This window comes from Chenopodium quinoa, unplaced genomic scaffold (genome assembly GCF_001683475.1).
Source record: "Chenopodium quinoa cultivar QQ74 unplaced genomic scaffold, ASM168347v1, whole genome shotgun sequence".
NCBI classification, from domain to species: domain Eukaryota; kingdom Viridiplantae; phylum Streptophyta; class Magnoliopsida; order Caryophyllales; family Amaranthaceae; genus Chenopodium; species Chenopodium quinoa.
In genome coordinates this window covers 2,379,107-2,385,106 of record NW_018744092.1, presented here as the reverse complement: position 1 = coordinate 2,385,106, position 6,000 = coordinate 2,379,107, and the positions used below count along the sequence as shown (strand labels likewise).

At 37.4% G+C, this 6,000-nt stretch overlaps 1 long non-coding RNA gene across 1 annotated transcript; it reads left to right on the top strand.

The window, feature by feature from the left end:
• Positions 1-1,519: 1,519 nt before the first annotated feature.
• Positions 1,520-4,759, top strand: LOC110691832. The gene is made up of 2 exons (XR_002505349.1): positions 1,520-3,242; positions 4,445-4,759. It is a non-coding gene; the product is annotated as an uncharacterized LOC110691832 (long non-coding RNA).
• The last annotated feature ends 1,241 nt before the right edge of the window (positions 4,760-6,000 follow it).

Sequence of the window (6,000 nt, the reverse complement as noted above, 5' to 3'; positions counted from 1 at the left end):
CAACAACACGGTTTTATATATTTCTTAGATTGTAGATAAAGCCTTTTTTTTTCCTTTTAAATTCTGATTTTAGTTAATTATTGATGTCATTGTAATGTTAATGAATAAATTTTGTTAAATAATTGTATATTTATATATTTCTTTGAATTGATTTGGGTAATTTTCGTTGTTTTTTTAATGATAATTTTCGTTTTTTTTTGGAATTTTTTTTTCTTTTTGGTTAAATTCTGGTGGTGGTTTCGGTTTGGTGTGGGTGGGGTTTTGGTTGGGGTGGTTTCGGTTTGGTGTGGGTGGGGTTTTGGTTGGATAGTTTCGGTTTGGTGTGGGTGGGGTTTTGGTTGGGTTGTTGGGTCTATTGGTGGTGGATGAATTGCGGTGTTGGTGGTGTTTTGGTGATAAGGGTTGGGATTTGGTTTTGGTGGGTGGTAAGGTGGGGTCTGGTGGGTTATGATGGTGGGTTACGGTGGTGGGTTGGTGGGTTAAGGTGGTGGTTTACGGTGGTGGGTCTGGTGGGTTAAGGTGAGGTAGTTTTTTTTTTTTTTTCTCCAACATTTTCTGACGGAATTTTCGTCGGAAACTTCCGACAGACTCAATTCCGTCGGAAGTTTTCAACGGATTTTCCCGGTGCCGGAAAACCTCTTCCGATGACTGAATTCCGTCGGAAAAGGTCATTTTTCCTATAAAGCGTTTTCCGACAACCAGTTCCGACGAAATTTCCGTCGGAAACACCTTTTCCGACGGAAAACGGGGTGTTTCCGTCGGAAATGGGCTGTTTTCTAGTAGTATACAAATATAAAAATATATATTGTCTAACACACCCCCGCAGTCGAAACGGGAGGTCCACGAACGTTGAGACTGTGCCGAAAATCATCGAAAGGAATGCGGGGAAGACCTTTTGTAAAAATATCAGCTATTTGATATCGTGAAGGAACATGAAGTACCCGAACCTCTTCACGACTAACTTTTTCACGAACAAAATGAATGTCCATTTCAATGTGCTTGGTGCACTGATGTTGGACGGGATTACCAGAAAGATATATAGCACTGACATTACCACAATAGACTAAAGTTGCTTTGGTAATGGGACAGAGCAACTCAAGTAATAAATTTCGAATCCAGTAGGATTCGGAGACAACATTTGCAACACCTCTATACTCAACTTCTGCACTGGATTTAGACAATGTGGGTTAGTGTTTGGATGACCAAGAAATTAAATTGTCTCCAAGAAAAACACAGTAACTAGAAGTGGAGCGACGGGTGTTTCGGGGTTTTCTGATGTCCTGCGGGAGAGTTACAATTCCGAGATTGAAACCGTGCGCCTGTACCTGCAAAACAACGGAGACTCCGGGTGTTGGGAGCTTCGCCTCCGACGATCAAGTTAGTACTTGCTTTAGGAGTAATAAATGCGGAAAAAAGGTTAAGTGTCTTCTCTAGATGAGAGTAATTAATTGGCGTAATCCCCCTTTAATGAGGATTAATGAAGGTATTTATATGCCTTGGGATGCGTGCCTGACTCACAATAAGCGAAGTCCATAAGTCACTGTGAACAATATTAAAAGGTAAAACAGTAGTAGTAAAAGAATCATAAAAAGAAAATTTTTCCAGTTTTCCCAAAGGACAGAAATGGCAAACAGTTTTTCGAGCATTATTACGTAAAAAAGAGAAAATGGCATCTCCCGGGTGAAGTATGGGGAAGGGAAGTGTGACCATATCCACAAATTGGAATCAGACTGCCGTTACCGACAATAATTGAATTATTTTTATGATTGCTCAAATGAAAATAAGAAGAGAGATTACCTTGTGAATGAGTCATATGTGATGTAGCCCCGGTGTCCATATAGGAATTGTCATCTGGTGGTCGCAAAGTGAGAGTGTGCATTGCTTGATCTATGTCGGTTGGTATTGAGACCGATCTGGGAGAAGAAGCAGTATAGTATGCTTGTTGAGGTCGAGCACCGAGGATTCCTTGTTGAGGATGCTGCTGCCTTTGAGTAGGTGGGCGAAACTGCCACCCGGAAGTCGGATATGGGCAGGGAGGGAAGGCCCAAGGCTGAGGTCCCCAGGAAGCCCACGGTGGAAAAAACCAAGGTGCAGTTGATGAACCAGAAGGCTGACCGTAAGGCTGTGATGATTGGTTGCTAGAATTTCCGGTCTGACACAGTCCCTATGTCTAGCAATCTTTAATGCCTGTCTGACTAATATCCTTGCTTAATCCATATGTTTTGCTTATTTGCCATGTAAACTTGAAACATCTAGCTAGTTCTAATGTGTGTGACTGGTATTTGAGGTGTAATCTATTGTGAATTTCAAAACTGCATCTTCATTTATGCTTTTATCAAATTGCTTGTCTTTGATATATAGTTGGTATTACTTTAGTAATCGTGAAAATAGATTATTGCTTGAACATTTTTTTTTTTTTTTTCTGTATTAGAGCAGTAACTTTCTGAGTTGAAGCTATAAATGAGTGCTTTGTGCAAATATCATAACTGAATATTTGAACACATAAGTTAGTAGCTCTAGTCTAGATTCCATTTGGGAAAGGTAAAAAAAAAGTTATTCTTGGAGGAAGGTGATTGGGAGTGATACGAGTCATTGGGGTTCGAGAAAATATGGTGTTGGACAGGGCAGAGTGGAGGGGGAAATTTTACACTGCCCTTGCCTCTTGCTCACTATGTCTCCCTTATTTTCTTCCACTTTCATTTAATCTCTTTTACCTTCTTTAACTTTCTTCATTACTTTTCTTGTTTCACTTTCGTGAACAGTTCCTTATGATGAATCATGTTAGCCAACCCCAAATCATTTGGGACTAATGCTTTATTTTTGTTTTTCATGTCTGTGACCAACATATAACAATGCTAAAGAAAAATAGTCTTGGTAAGAAAATTTCTCATAAGAAAAGAGAAGAGATTGAATTTCTGTTGCTTCTAGGGCTTGAGTAATAGAATTGATTGACTAGGAGTGTGAAATTCGAATTATTTCACGGAATAAAATTCAATAAATTAACCTAAGCTGTCCTAAAAGGTATGTAACGAAAAAATTCCAGACTTATTACACTTGCTCCTCTTCTTCATTTATTTACTAATATTTTTAATAATATCTATATACAATTGATCTTAACTTAGATCCGTAGTGCTCTTCTTTACCTAAGTTTATGTTGATGTTGATATCTTGAGATAAAGAGTTTTTCATGGATTATTAAATGATTCAGCATCTCGGTTTCCCATCGTGGCTTTTGCAAAGCTGTAAGTAATAATTTGATTCACTGTTATTACTTACAAATCATTATGCTTATTGTTGTATTGAAAGGCTGAACCTTATTGCTCAAGTTTGAATTGCTAAAATACTTTTAATATTAAACTTTATTAGAGGCAATAAATGGTCGGATAAAGTTCCTTTTTCAGTTGAAACAAATGAATTGCTGCTCGTGCATCATTAATAATTGAACTGCCTCTAAAGGAATTATTTTGTTGTAAGATGACACCCTTGTTCACGTCACAGAAGATGAACAAAGGTCACATACTCACATTACTTGGCTGGTTTGCTCTGTACAGGTGCTCACATGTGTCTACTTAGCCTTCTAGTTTTCATAGTCTCTTAAATTTCATTTTCTCGGATTTGTGCAAGCTGTGGTTGGGTCAGTGTTGTAGTCTATATCTATAGAAATCTTAAGTTGTGCCTGATGTACTGCCAGACCTATGACTACTATGTGGCCGTGTGCTGCAGCTGTTGTAGCATTTCTACTATTTCCACAGCTGTTGTATTATTTACTATTTCCACAGTGTTCCAGTTGGGCGCGAGGGTTAAATGGGTTAATTTCCTTACAACCTTACAATGAGTTATGAATGTATTTCTGAAATGGTAAGAAGAGAATTGACCGGTTTGTTACTGCTAGCTAAGGGTTTACTGGTAGCTTGAGATAATGATTCGAAACTCTTGTATAATGAGGTTGCTTATGCTGTTGAACCAGACTCTCTTAGAAGTTAGATAAAAATCCTAAGAACAATGCTTTTGCGAGCTGCTTAGCCCTCACAACCTAGTAATAATTTTGATCAATTTCAAAAGTTTATCTTCCCGTTTTAGTTTGTAATGTTATGGTATGATGGGCACTACATTTGTTTCCCATCAAGTGGCTTTCTAATCAGTATTTTACAGTTCTTTTCCAGTTTCCTAACTACATCTCGTTGTTTCTAATGAGTATGTCTGGCATGCATGAGTCTATATAAAGATGCTGTAGCTTGCCTAAGTTGTATGCTGACTCTTTGCTGTTTGTTTATATATGTAGAAGTGTCTTCTTTTGTTGTAGTCTGTTTTTGTATCAAAATCTTCTTATCTGGTTGGATAGTTTATGGAAACATTGAATATTGTGTGTCATATATAGATAAAGTCAGCAGAGTAAAGCAAAATAATTGTGAAAGGTGCTCATGCTTTTCATGAAAATTCACAGGAACTGAGATCGAGGCATGTTCATGGGGATATCAATCAGAGAGAGAAGTGTAATGGCATCAAATCTTGAGACTGGAATGTTGGTGTCGCCGCCTTAGTGGTTTGTAATTGTTGTTGCAAACTCTTTAGCAGCTTGTCATTTTCATTTGTTTTCAATAAGTTTTTTTGCTTTAGTTCCCAGTACTCCAACCTCTACTGCAGCAGCCTTGGAGGTTTTAAACGTTGTTGCAAACTCTTAAGCAGCTTGTTATTTTCTTTTGTTGTGGTTTTGTTTTGTACTGTTGTTCTCAATACACTAATCGAGATTTTAGTATGAGTTTGAATGTTTTATTGGATTGCATATCTAAATTATATACTTTCCTGGTTTCCATTAGCATATGAGTATCTGGTTTGTCAATCAGATGAAAATTTGCATTACATAAAATCTGAAACACAGCAAATATGTTGAGAGCTATTTATAGGCCTTCACAGACAATGAAAACTATAGCTTTACAATAGCAACTTATATAATTTATTTTTATAACAGTGATAAATCAAAACTGTTACCTACAAATAAGATGGATTTTTATCATTTTACTAGCTATGCTTGTCATTGACAGGTGTGAAGGGCAATATCTATTGTAGAACTGGTTGTACTATGTGTCTATGTGCATGCTACAACTTAAGCTATTATTTTGGCTCATTTATTCATTTGGGAGAACTCCAAATGAGTGTATATATATTAGTCAAATAATATTTTCTTGAAACCATGTATATGGTACAACTGGTTGTACCGTGGTCATATAGGTATCACAAAATTGATTTCTATTAGAGAGCAAATGGCTAATTAGTTCATTCATGGTCATCTGTCAATAAAAAAAAAAAAAACTATAATCTATATATAGTATTGTTTTCACGGCTATGCCGGTCAACTATGGGGCTGTGGACTAGTAGTTGAGTTGATCTTTACAAAAGATCTGATGGTTGATTCAGTTCCATTCATTGGCATTGAAAGACTCCCTTTCTGATTCCAGCATCTGCAAGACTGCAACTTAACTGCCAAAAAGGAAGGCTACGCTTGCCTTTACAGTATTTGCCACATTATGCTTGCTTCCCCCCCCCCCCCCCCCGGCTGAAGTTTGATCTAACTTCTCACTCTGTAAAGCTTTTCTACCTGTAGAGTTTGACCCAATGTAGCTCACCAAGGCACTAGTCTTGGCAGCCTACATATACGATACTTTGACCAAATTCTGGAATCGCCGTCTGAAAGTTGGCATTCTTGCCATGGATCCCACAATCTCCTGCAATCTAGAGGGACAATAATGTTTTGTTTATTACTTGCAGTTTTAAATCATAACCTTCTAGATGACTTAAATTGCTGGGAAGTAGTAGAAAGCAAAATCATAGTTTTATTTGCATGAGTTGCATCCATATATCTGATGACAGATTGTAGATGTGTTCTTATGACATTATCTTCAGATGGAAACCCAATATCATCCCAAACCTCTGGTGTCTCATTTTTACATATCATGATTGCTTGTCGCAAAGAGGTCTCTTCATTGTCATCCAAATTTAATT